Below are 14,688 nucleotides of genomic sequence, written 5' to 3' on the forward strand. Positions count from 1 at the left end.
ATCGACATGAACAATTTCGTTTGACTTTTCTGGCGTATACGTGAACAGGAACTGTTTTCTAATCGGCTTTCTATTGTATTTATTTTCGATACAAACTATGCAACTGTTGCAGTATCTATTTATATATTTTAATAATTTTGGGTTGAAATATAAATCTTTCAACTCTTCGAAATTTTTCTGAATACCTCTATGATTGCCATTTATATGAGTTTCGTTAATAAGGTTCAGTAGCGATTCTTCAGATTCTACATCGCCTGCTAATTTTGTGCATTTTATAAATTTCAGATGAATATCATTAGAGAAAAGTTCTATTAGCTTTGCTTGAATTTGGCTATATATATTGTCCGGGAGTTCGGAGTATATTCCTACTGTGCCTTTTGTTAATTCTCTTCTGAATATATCATTTAGGTAATGAGTGTTACCAATATCATTTTCGCAAATGTAAATTATTTTGTATTTTCTAAAAAGTTTTTCAGTTGCTTTTTCTCTATGTTTTAGTATACGTATTTGAGTTTTATACTTGTTAACAATTTTATCGGTTGTATAGAAATGTTTGCTTGCATCTTCTGAAGAGCTGTGGATACTATTCAATGAATTTTGATACAGTTGAATTCGACTTAAATAGTCAGCCACTTTATTTTCTTTCCCGTTAAGGTATTCTATATCAAATTGAAACTCGTCTAGCATTATTTTCCACCTAATTATTTTCGAATTTGGGTCTTTTAATGAATATAACGATTTTAAAGGGGCGATGATCAGTTTGCACAGTAAATTTTCTGCCATAAAGATATGGACGAAAATATTTTACTGCCCAAACAATAGCTAGCAATTCCTTTTTTATTGTTGAATAATTTTTCTCGTGACCATTGAGTGTTCTGCTAGCGAAACAAACTAGATTTCCTTCTTGGCTTAGAACGGCTCCAACGGCTATGTTGCGAGCATCTGTAATCAGGATAAATTTTTTATTGAAATCCGGATAACATAATAAAGGCGGATTTATCAAAATGCTTTTTAATTTTTGAAAAGAATCAACATAAGATTGATCATCGAGATTTATTTTTGTGTCTTTTTTCAGGTATTTTATCATTGGACTTGCCAACAAGGAATAGTTTTTTATGAATTTACGATAATACCCGATTAATCCAAGAAAGGATTTTATTGCTTTTACAGTTTTGGAAAGGTTAATATTCTGTATTGTGGCTATTTGGTCTGGGTTAGGCTTTATGCCTTTATTGGTTATAATATGACCTAAAAAGTTGGTTTCCTTTGATAAGAATTTACACTTATCAAATTGTATTTTTAAATTGTAATTATTAAACTTATTAAATATTTTTTGTAAACTTTCGATATGTTCGGTTAGAGACGTCGAGAAAACTAAAATGTCATCTATATATAAAATGCAAATGTTGTTTATAAAATCTGCCAACAAATGATTCATCATTCGCTGAAATGTTGATGGTGCGTTTTTCAGGCCGAAAGGCATTCTTACGAACTCAAAATGAACTCTGGATGTAGAGAATGCAGTTTTTTCAATGTCGTTTTCTTCCATTAGTATCTGATGAAAGCCCTTTGCAAGGTATAATGAAGAAAAATATTGAGCTTTACCTAATTTATCAAAAAGTGCCTCAATATTCGGCAGTGGCAATTTGTCGCCTATTGTAATTTCATTCAGTTTTCTAAAATCAATTACTAGACGCCATTTTTGAGTATTTGAGTTATGTGATTTCTTTTTTACAATCCATAATGGAGAATTATATGGAGATTTGCTATGCCTAATTATATTTTGCTTAAGCATGTCGTTTATTTGTGTTTCTATTTCATCTTCTAGGATTTGGGGGTGTCGATAATTTTTGCAATAAATCGGTCTATCAGATTTTGTTTTGACCTTCAATGTAAAATGTATTTTTATTTTTATGTAGAAAGTTTTGTAATCGTTTACTTTCTTCAGTATTAAGTTCTAAGGGTATTAAATTTCTAAATTCAGTTAATTCAACTTTTTCTAGACAATGAACTTCATCGTAGTTAATTTCGAAATTAATATTAGGAAACCTATTTTCGCTATCATTAACTATCATTGAATTTGTTTGGAAATTAATTATAGCTCCAATGGGACCTAAAATGGTGACACCTATTACCCAGTCAAATGCTGTCTCTGTGAAATTAGTAAGTTTAATAGACATGGTTTTATTTTTAACTATTACTTCTTCATTTATAATATTATTTCCTATTAAAGTATTTAGCCGAATCGGTTTAGCTAACTTTCTCTTAATACCTATGTATATGTGAAAAGAAAAGATAATTTCCCAATGTGGTGGCAGCACCTTGTATTAATGTTATTTATTGTTTGTACAATTATTGGTAGCTCGGCTCCGTAGGCTGTAAATGAAAATTTTGTGTTGCATGTTGTTCATAAACTTCCACAAAAGTAGGAAAATGATTAAAATTTCTATTCGGTCGGATAGCACATTCTTTTTTAATTCCCAACTTAGTCTAACGAAACATCATTATTTATACCCTAGTTTAACATACGATATCTTATTAACATTTTTATCAGAGTGGGTATTATATGTTAAGTGCATTAACATTGTGGATCTCTATATATAGATAAATAAATTTAACATGAATAGTAACTATGTAAACGGATTGAGATCCACGTATTTGTAACTTACATGTGTCTAGGTATTGAAGCAAAGACCTATGAAATTTAATTCGGAATCACCCGAAGTAACCCAATTTATTCGGAATAATGTTTATGCGTCTCAGATAGCTAGACAACCCCTCTCAGATTAGTTGCTCTTTAGTATTCGGCATTTTAAACGATTTGAGGTAACTTTATGTGTAAGAAATACTGTATACTTTTATAAAAAGCAAGTAGGAAAAGGCTAAGTTTAGCTCAAACCGAACATTTCCTACTCTTTCAATTTGCAAACATCAAACGAAGGATATACAATAGGGTGGGTCGATTCCGGAATTTTTTCGATTCGGTATTTCTAATAGTGCGGAAAAGTTGCCCTAGTACTTCCTGATTCCAATGCAACTTTTTGTTTTGAGATCGGATTGCATCTTCAACCCGAACCTCGGCCTTGAAATTTCGGAAATTCGCCTAAAATCGTGAAATTGTCTACCTAGCACCTGAAATACGCATCTCATGGCAAAATGTATAAAACAAAAGTTATTTGTCACGTCATCTGCTACCGAAATGGTATATGTGATCATGGCCGTAGGACGAACCGTTCCCGAGATACGAGCGAAAAGGCGGCGCGCCACAGCGCAAGGTCAAAATTGTTGCACCTCTCAGCTAACCTGTATTGGTCACCCCGAACCCACCGCGTGGAGGTAGCTGCTCTTCGGGTTCCTCCCAAGCCCAACCCAACCAACCAACCATATGTCAGGCTTGTTTTAGTCTGAATCTGTGTCAAATTTATTGATAAAATCAGATTTTGTACTAAACTATGGCACTTGTTGCCTAGATTTCAGTGTAGAGCGTATAAAAAGATCACGAGATTGGGGGCCAATAACTTTAGAAGATGCCTCTGTCACCAGTTTGACGATTCTCTCGACTGCCACGGTGTGAGAGGGGAATTCACTAAATTTTCATACCTCTGCAGTGTCTCCCACAGCCCTTTTATGAGTTCTTCGTTAGAAACTGAACAAAGAACTGGTGGAACAGTCAAGGTAATAGTCTTCCAGTTAATCATCAAATGAATAATCTCAGAATTCTATTTACACAGGTGAGCCAGCGAGATTTGCACATGTTACCTGGATGCATCGACGCTAAATCTGAGGAACATTGACCGGAAATAACAGCTTCTGATATTTTATAGAGATAAGCTTGGTCTGTGCTAAGTTGGGTCGGATTAATAACCTCAGAAGGTAATTGGGAGGATGGAAAACTTTCAAATTTGACAACAGGCAACTTCTCACAATAAGGGAGCAGTTTACCTATGTCGCCAGAGAATGTATTTGGACTCTTTGAGACACCATCTATGTGTTCGAAAAGAGCACGAAATGGAAGTTCGTTGAAATGTAGAAGATAAGCAACCAACTATAATGGCCTACCTATTCTTTCTTCTAGTTTCCGAATGATTCCACCTTTCCATCCTGTGTTCGTGTTGGTGCCATCAGCACCGACAACTTCTAGATGTTCCACATCAACTGAATTGTCTTGTAAATGTTGCCATATAGCTTGCGTCTCATCCTCAGCTGACCCGGAAGCAGAGGTGACGTGGCCAAAGTAATGACAACCAGGTTCCGCTATAAGAGAAATATGTTCCTCTTTGACAGTGTCGCGGTAGTACTTTTCACCTTCGCTGACTTGTGTAAGTGTATTGTCTTTGCGGCCGTCAAAATACAGCCCATATACGGAGTCAATACTTTCGGTGTTCTGGAGCTTAACACCAACACTTTTTTTGCCCGACTAATATTGCATTTGTCAGTGACAAAGTCGTCTCTTTTAGAGCTCAAACCTATTGGGTTCCTTAAAAACATTTTTTTAAGAGTCAGAAATTTCTTATGGTATGTGGTGAGCATTTGTTCAACTCTGGTGTGTGAAACTATCGGAATAGATGACTTTTTGAAAGTATTTTCAACCTTTTTTGCAACTATTTCTGTAACCTCTTTACTCCTAGGTTCATAGTTGTCGCCTCGGAGTCGCCCTATACCAAGTCTTTCAAACTGATAACACAAAAGAACATCCTGGTAAGTAGGTAACTGGGACTCAGAGAGATTGTACGGATATATGCCAAACACAGGACATTTCTGTCTAAATTTAAATTTAGATACAGACATTTTGAGTTCTGTGTTTTGTTGAGAGAATATAAGTGATAGCACCTGGCGAAATCAACGACAAGAGTGAAGGAACTCGATGAAAAAATATTTATGTGGAGACTATTCGAACGTGTCCTTTGGCGTAGGTGAATGAATGTGAGTGATAGCACTCGGCGAAATCAACGTCAAGAAGTGTGGCCGCAAGCCGATTTTCACCTTGCGCTGTGACGCGCCGCCTTTTCGCTCGTATCTCGGGAACGGTTCGTCCTACGGCCATATATACCATTTCGGTAGCAAATGACGTGACAAATAACTTTTGTTTTATACATTTTGCCATGAGATGCGCATTTCAGGTGCTAGGTAGACAATTTCACGATTTTAGGCGAATTTCCGAAATTTCAAGGCCGAGGTTCGGGTTGAAGATGCAATCCGATCTCAAAACAAAAAGTTGCATTGGAATCAGGAAGTACTAAGGCAACTTTTCCGCACTATTAGAAATACCGAATCGAAAAAAGTCCGGAATCGACCCACCCTAATATACAACTATATATTGTATGTACTTTCCGGTTTCGAAAAACTCTATTAAACTTTCTTCGATTTACTTTACTTTACCAAAGCTACCGTTTTAAAGTTCCCTACATTAATAAAGAAAAAACACAGAGACTTCAAATTTAATGAATGTTTATTATCATTCGGATAGACACTATTTGGCATTTATTTTTTGAACATTATCTCTTTGAAGTGTTGGCCGCGGCTATGGCTCAGATGGTCCATCCACTGAGTCCAATATTCAATGACTCTCTCTAGCATTTCGAGTGATAACTGGCGAATGACACTAGTGATGTTTAACCCAAGGCATAAATCAAAGCCCACAGGAAAATCTCTAACAGCGAGATATCACACGATTGGTGGCCACTGGAGCGGAGAAAAATGAGAAATTATCTGCTCACCGAAGTGTTCTCTCAATAAATTCATCGATTGCACTATGGTTCCTAGGACCACATTTTCTGGCCAAAATTCAAATAACTGTAATATAGGTTTGAAATTTTGCATATATATAGTAAATAGGGTTTATAGAAAGAATGGGAGTGTTTGAAAAGCCGCCACGCGCATCTATCTAATATACAGTGACTCAAACAAATGACCACGTGGGGAATATTTTGCCAATGATTTTAACAATATTTTGAAAACTTTTTTCGTATAGCGTATAAATTTTTTTTAATTTTCGTTGATTTGTAATAATTATCGTATATTCTATAGGTAACTTTCAACTACAAAAACAATTTTCGTTATACGAAAAGTATTCTCTAAAACTGTGGAAAATTTTACAAAATAGGTTTGAAATTTAAATAATTTCTGATTTTTATTGGGTGATATTTTTATAATATTTGTATGTATGTTTAAACTTATTACCGTTAGTAGTAATTAATAAAATATTTTTAGTTAACATATAAGAAGCTAACACCAGCGTAGTAACATACTCGTATGTACATAAATATTAAATTGAATCATTTTCTAATTCTAAATTATTTAATAGCTCTTCGTATCCACAGTTAAGGCCCAAATTATCTTCGTCGTTCTCATCATTTTTATCAACGTCGTTTGCAGAAAATGTATCAGCGTCACCATCCGCAGAGCTTAATAAAGCAATAACTTCCTTAGGAAGTTGCATTCGTTTTTGTTTTTTTATGCGTTTGTCGAGGCTAATGCTAGAAATTAAAGGATCTGATGTGTCAAAAGCTCTATTAATCACGTCAGTTAGATTGCTAATTTGGCTGTTTTTCCGAGCATGATGTACCCTATCCGATTTATAAATTTTATTTCGCGATTTTGAGGCTTCTTCACCAAAATAACCAATTGGAAGTACCATGTTTTCGATGATCTTTTTGGAGTGAACTAAGACTTTGTGCACAATTGCTGTCATCGGGCACCAGGGATATTTTTGCATTATAAGTTAGGCGGTCCGGAAGCAGAATAATTCAAACTTTGCCAAGTTTAATGGGAGTTGGCAAGATAAACATATTAATATTATCTTTAAATTGTATATAAGTTCCTTGTTTACACCAATAATTTCAGCAAATAATTCGTGATTTTGAAATGCGCGGCGCGAAGTATTTCCGTCGTTTGTATTGCCAAATCCCCCAATTTTTGGTTTATTTACATGTAAACCGAGACGTGTCCAAAACAAACATTGAATATTCTTTTTTTCTTCTGCGACGATGTGTTTATCTGATTCGTTACGTATTTGCCACGTTTTTAAATTTTTTTTATAACTTAAATGAAATACAAACTCAAAAAACCGTATCCAACAATGTAGAGGAGAAATTTCGTACTTTAAATTACTTGATTTCGGTTTAAATTTCTCTGATTTAAGATTTCTTTCATTTAAAAAATCCTTAGGAGTAGCACCGCATATAGGACAACATTGAGTTGCTTTTGTTCCGGTTAACACATTTAACACTTTTCCATCAATTGCTGTCAAATACAACCTATAATTTATTTCAATTGTTTTCTCATCGTAAATTTTTATTTTAAAGACCTCTAATTTGTCCAGTTCCGCTTTAATATCGTTGTTTTCTTTAGTTATTGTTTCTTTAGTTTCTTTAATATACTCAAGTTTTAAAGGACGACAAAATCGTATAGACTGTGGTGTCCGATTGTACCACAAAATTGTGCCGTTTTCGTCACTCACACGTAATGGAGTAATTGTAGTGGCAAGAAGCGATGAATCAATTTGATGTGATTCAGTTGAATATTTCTGCTTGAAATTAGAATGACCTATACTGCTGTCAAATCTATAGATTACAATTAACTCAACTTTCAAAAAGGTTTCTTTCCTATCCTCCATCACCGCGACCATAACATCTCTTTGCTGTGTGTTCAAGCAATCTTTTCAAAGAAACTTTTGTCAAATTTTCGTTAACTTTCCTTCGGTCTCCATGCACATTTCTTACTTAATACTTCTTTGTAAGAAGGAAAGATATCACAATTTCGGCTAAGACTTTCTTCTCAAATATTTATATACTGTTGTTTGGTAAAGCTATTTTCCAAGAAGAAAGCCAACCCCTCTTCAGCAGACATGCGAATTGGGCATTTCTCGTCGGTTTTATTTTCTACTAGTTTTCTTATTTTAGACATTTCATTTGAGTTGTTTAAAGTCTTTTTTAAAGTTACAGCCAAATCTATTTGACCTCTTTTACGGGCAGCCGTAGACGCAGCGGACACCATTAAGTCAATATTGTCGCCTTGCTGTTTCGATAATTCCGCAGCTTCTCTTCTTTGCGTTCTTGCAGATTTTTCATTAAATGTAAGATTTACGGCCTATATTTGATGTGCTTGGTATAGAATATGACAACTTCGTTTTCATTATTTCGGTTTTTGTTAAAAGCCAGTTTGCAGTTTGTTTCAAAAATACATCTACACGCCGATGATTTTTCCCCATCTGTCATTAATATATTTACATATAATTCTATTTTTAGACAGCGTATTCATCGGAAACGTCAATTGCAATAACGTTTTCTAACGAAAAATCAAAAACTGCAGTCTGTCTAAGGCACGTGTTTGCCTCCTCCTCCCATACTTCAAATAAATCAGCAAATCGCACGCAGTAGTGGTCTAAGAAAAATGTGAATTATTCAAAAATCGCAAAAAAGAGCAAAATAATTTTTTGCACACAAACTCCAACTTGAGTTATTTATACAATCACAAAGTACCAAGACTACCAACTTGGTGCGATTTGTGAGAAGTGAAGCCGTATTGTTAAAACCAAATGTCGCCGAGATCACAAGCGTCAACTCAGGCATCAAATAATCGGTTCTCATTGCGCTATAACGGTCGCCATTGACGATTACGTTCTCAGCGGCATTATTTTTGAAGAAATATGGACCGATGATTTTACCGGCTCACAAACCACACTGAACCGTTTTTTTGCCTGGATGCAAAGAAAATTTGTCTCCCAAACTTCGGATATTTATTTTCCACAGAGAGAAGCGATGTCGCATGGGAAGGACGAGCGGCTTCAGTTGCTACACAAGTTGTATTTTGTACGCTTTTAATTTGAAATATTGACATTAAATATGCCAAGTCATTGCATACATCAGCCCGAGTTGCTGTGAACGGCGACGAATCGACTCTCGACATTCTTCATGTACCCTTTCAGCTATGGCTGCTGTATTTCTTCACTGCGTGCTGGATGTGGTCTATTCGGTCGAATATTATGCAATAATAATTCCTAGATTCTTAGATTGGTGATGGTATTACGAATAGTACGCTCAGTAGGCCGACTATGTTTACCATAAGTTGTGCGAAGCGCGCGAATAACATTATTTACAGAACGTGAATTTTTGTAATAAAGTTGAACGATTTGTAAATGGACAATTAGCGTCACACGTAACTTTTATCTATATAGATCTTCATTACTGAATAGTTTGTATTAAAACTCAAATCAGTTCAAATGAGATATATCTGATATAAACACAACTAAATAGCAAAAATTTAATTTATATATGGACAAAAGACAACCATAGGATTGAAAATCATTACATTAGGCATACGAATTGTAGACCAAGGTCTGGACCAATTTCATATATTTTAGCTCCAAATATCCAATATTAAACGAAATGGGATCCCCTTGGGATGTACTAAAAAGACAATTTCTGAATTTCATTAAGATTTATGGGATTTTTGACACAAGGTCACAAATTAATATTAGATAAACATTTTCTCTGAATTTAAATACTAGACTGCACTGATTAAATAAAAAGTATATTACTATGATCAAATTTGAAAGGCGAATTTTATCCATTTCATCTCCTTTAAAGTAATCCCCTCCCGCTGTAATACACTTATGCCAAAGAATTTTCCAGCCATCATAGTGCTTGAAAAAATCCTCCACTACTGAATATTTTGAACATTTTACTGATTCGAAAAACACGCAAAGTATAAATTAAAAATTGACCTTTTAATTTGATCGCAGTAATAATGAATAAAAATACAAAATTATAGCTTTTGTATAAATTAGTAATTTCTAATATTATAGTTAAAAGGAAGATCGACTGGAGCGATGTTGTAACCTCAGTTTTAACCTCGTAAGTGATGTCTAGGCGAATTATAGTTGCTAAAATAAAAAGGAAAACAATAAGTAAAACAAAAATATGAATAATTGTATATATAAATTTAATTTGTTACAGTTTTTAATAATCGTAAACACATTTCACTTGCATTGAAGAAGGAACTAAGAAAATTTATGTAATTGTAAGACTGACCATTTTCATAGATAATGATTTTTTCATTTTAATCGCGTACGTTTATAAACACAACAGCAGCTATTGAGATGTTGGCATCAAGCAAAAGCAATCTGTCTTTGGAGAAGCTTCTGCTATACTAGATATATTCATACACACTACTTATAAGAAATCTACCACAATTTCGCTTGCAGCATACAAAATCTCGATCGCTTTAAGGTTTCTGTATATTTTTTTCCATAAACAGATGTACACCCAAAGAAATGAGCCTTCAATCATAAGCCAAAAGGTAAAAGTATGAAAATATGTGAAGTTACTCATACGCTACGGCAGCCTGTAGTTATACGCATATCATAGCAGTCTTCTTCCGCTGATTCTGCCGCCGTTAAATGTCACAATTATCGAATTACTTTCATAAAATGAACTTTCATTGCCTCCGTACATATCATCGGTGGCATAACTGAACTGACTACCGAGCTACTCCGTTACAATTTCGCTGAAATCCCGCCACAGATTTACCTTCAGGTCGGACACTGAGCTCAGCACAAAGTATAGGCTAATGAACTATATAAATGCCACGAACAGGAAGCCTTAGGTTGGTGCAAAAGCAATAACAATACGTGAACGTGTAGTATGGAGAACAACAAACATTGATTTATGGGGTTATAGTGAAGTTGATTTGTGATGCGCGATTGCCTCGTGCAATATGGAGCTCTGGGATAAACCTGGGATAAACACATACCCTGATGGAGCTCTGGGATAAACACATACCCAAATATATGCATATTAATGTATATGTCTTTAAATCTGACTTTGTGAGCGCGTAGTCTAATGACGCCCAACATATCTTGGCATTTCAGAATCGTGTGGCAATAGTATTGGCATCTCAAACCGCTGAGATCGTAACATTATATATTTTGTATGTATGCAAGCAAATGTGAATTATGTATTGTATATACTTATGTATATATATAGCGCTATAATTTCTGTATCCTTGAGGAGATAATAAAAAGGCATTTGATTAAACTGTAAGTCCTCGCAATAACTTTGTGATATAAAGCCGTCTGTAAGACGTGGCGGCGTGTAGGCTAACCAACACATGTAATATGAGAGCTGCTGAGTTATGTGTACACACACTGTGGTGACATGTGTTTAATTCTCGGCACTCAAACATTCGGGAATGTGGTTATAGATTTATCTCTGTCAAATCCAAATATCAATATATACATATACTTTAATACATATGAACACGATAAAAGCTTATATGACTACACAGCCGAAATATTTGGATATGCGTGCGGCCCCTAAGGATGAGACAGCCGCTGATTTGTTTGACTTACTACTGCAAGGATATTGTGTGCGTCAAGCTTGTATCGGCAACAAAACGGTAATGAGAGAAATGACAGGGAATTAGGGTATCAACTGTCAACATAATATGTACAATAATAAAGTAACGAATTTAAGGCTTTTGTCTCAATGTCTAGTTACCAGCCTTTCTGTCCAGTGAACAGACTTAATAAACATCAACTAATTGTGGGATCGGTCGATGTGCATTCTTAATGGAGATGTCCATTTAATAGAGCGTCCATTTAATAGAGCTTTCACCGTATTTTTTATTTGTGTTTTTTTTTTTTACTTTTCTATCTCTAAGTTGGTGCGAACCAGACACAGTGTGCTAAATTTTATTAAAATTGGTTCATTAGTGTAGGAGTCCATCGCGGTCAAACAAAGTGACACTAATTTTTATATATAAAGATTATATATAAAAGATAACACATAATAGATAAAGGTTAAAGGACAACCATAATAAAATATGAAGAAAGGGATAGGTTCGGGTGTAATCAAACATTTTACACTCTTGCACTGTGCAAGAATCAAAGCCGGGGAAATTTCTTCAGGTGCAGTCAAATATTTATGTTAAGAAATATTCCGAAAGAATTCAACGATTTTTAGTCAAATTTGCTATATCCTTGATTTCTATTTAATGCCATTAACTACTTGTAAAACTCAATTTTTTTACATCATATCATCTAAAGCTATATGATATAAACTCGTTCGAAAAAGCTAAAGCCCAAAAAATAAGGTGACATTTGAATTTAAACTGCGCGCGTCGAAGGATTTGGAGAATTATTTTTAGGTTGGTAGTACTGTCAGTCACATTTATGTCACATTTTATGTCAAAATATTCATTAGTGTTTTGTGAGCTGCTAAAAGTGAGTTTTTCGTTTTTTGCGATGTAGAAATTTATTGAGCAAGAATTTGCATTAAATTTTGTTTACGGAATCAATTTTCTGCTGCGGATACGTTGAGGATGGTGCAGAAAGCCTCTAGTGATGAAGCTATGGCTAAAATAAATGTTTACAAGTGGTATAGTGAGTTCCAAGCCGGCCGTGAACGTGTTGAAGACGAAGAGCGTCCAGGGCGACCATCAACCTCAACCGACAAAGCTCACGTTCAACAAATCAAAGATTTGGTGTTGAAAAATTGTCGATTAACAATTAGAGACCTTGCTGATATAGTTGCCATATCGAAAGGCTCAGCCAATACCGTTTTAAAGGATGTTTAGGGCCTCAAGCGCGTCAAATCTCGACTGATACCGAAAACATTGAATGTTTTGGAAAAAAGGCATCGCGTTGAAGTGTGTGAAACGATGCTTTCCGACTATCAGGGTGTCATGGAACGCATCATAACTGGCGATGAGACTTTGATCTATGCTTACCCCGAAACAACCGATCAATCGAGCGAATATCGTGCCAAAAGAGAGCCGAGATCAAAAGAATCGCGCCAAAGTCGCTCAAAAATCAAGGTCATGTTGACTATTTTCTTCGATTATCGTGGTGTTGTGCATTATAAATTCCTTCCAACCGGTCAAACAGTCAACAAGGAATATTATTTGAACCTTATGCGTCGTTTGCGTAAAGCTATCCGCCTAAAAAGGACGGAATTGTGGAAAGAAAATTCTTGGTTTTTACACCACGATAATGCACCATTCCATACTGCCCTCGTAATACGTGATCATTTCGCCAAAAACTCAACCCATATCGTTCCGCAACCACCGTATTCACCTGATCTGGCGCCGTGCGACTTCTGGCTGTTCACCAAGCTCTAAAGACCGCTCCGGGGACATCGTTTTTATACGATAGAGGAGATTCAAGCCGCAGCGAAGACGGTACTGAAGGCCATCCTGGAAAGTGACTACAACCAGTGTTTCGAAGATAGGAAAATCCGTTGGCATAAGTGCATTGTATCGGGAGGGAATTACTTTGAAGGGGATGAAATTGATTTGGAAGAATAAATAAAGAATTTTCAAAATAAATACAATGTCATCTTATTTTTTGGCCACAGAGTATATTTAGTTGATGTGAAAAACGTAAAATAGAGGATCACAATTCATTATATGTGACCTGGTCTACGGAAAGTGGGCTTAGGTGTCAAAATCAATTTTCACTTTTTAGTTGATTCGGTCGGAAGATGAGATGCTTAACAGCTGTTTCCCAGAAAACTACTTTTCGCACGTTAGCTCCCTTTTCGTAGACCAGGTCACATATAAAAGATTTGAGGTTTTGACCAAGTCTATTCTAATTCAGAGTTAAACCACTCAATTTTTTCCCGAAAACAATGAACACATAAAAATCAGAAAAAAAAGGTAACTTCTATTTCACCCGAGATATAAATAACCTTCATAAATATAAACGACTCCATACAAGAATTATTGAATTGATTTTAATTCATCGGTTTGTATGGCGACTCTATGTTAGAAAGACCAGATCTGAAGAATTATGCTAAATTTCCTTAAGATCATGTCAAGCAAGGAAGTTTTCCATACAAGCATCTTTCAGTTTGTATGGAAAATATATGGAGAGGAAAGGACATGTGCAAATTTTCAGATCGTCATGTTGATCATTTACTATATATAAAGTTGATTAATTCGAGGTACATTACTTTTTTAACGAAAAAACACAGATACTTCAAATTTATTGGGGAATGTTTATTATCATTCGAAAGAACATTCTTTAGTATTTATGGTTTTAAGATTATCTCTTTAAATGACGACCACGGCTTCCTTTCAGATCCGTTGAATCCGTTCTTCTTCTTCTTTATTTGCCAATTCGTATTCGAATATTGGTGACCATATAACATTTAATAATATGTACAATATTAATAAACTTATAATAATATATTAATGTAATGTTTATATGTTAAAAATATCTATTGCATATAAAAAAAACAACAAAAATAAAAAAAGTCACAGATTTTGAATTATCGCAGCATATTTCTCTCTATCTTTCGCCACATCTATAAGGTTGCCTACGTTCTGGATTCCTGCCCATTGTCGAATGTTTCGAAGCGACGAAAGATGTTTACGGCCAATACCCCGTTTTCCTTCAATTTTTCCTTGGATAATTATTTGTAGAACCTCATACTTAGAGTGCCTCATAATATGTCCTAGGTAGGCTGCTTTTCTTTGTTTTATAGTCTTTAACAACTCTCTATTGCGGTTCACTCTTCTCAAAACTTCACTGTTTGTAGCTCTATCTTTCCATGGAATTTTTAGGATTCTTCTAATAAGCCATAGCTCAAAAGACCCTAGCTTGTTCATATCTGTGATTTTTAGAGTCCACGTTTCCATCGCATAGAGAAGCACTGACCAAACATAGCATTTTAAAAAACGTATTTT

The sequence above is a fragment of the Bactrocera dorsalis genome, chromosome 3 (genome assembly GCF_023373825.1).
Source record: "Bactrocera dorsalis isolate Fly_Bdor chromosome 3, ASM2337382v1, whole genome shotgun sequence".
Classification (NCBI taxonomy): domain Eukaryota; kingdom Metazoa; phylum Arthropoda; class Insecta; order Diptera; family Tephritidae; genus Bactrocera; species Bactrocera dorsalis.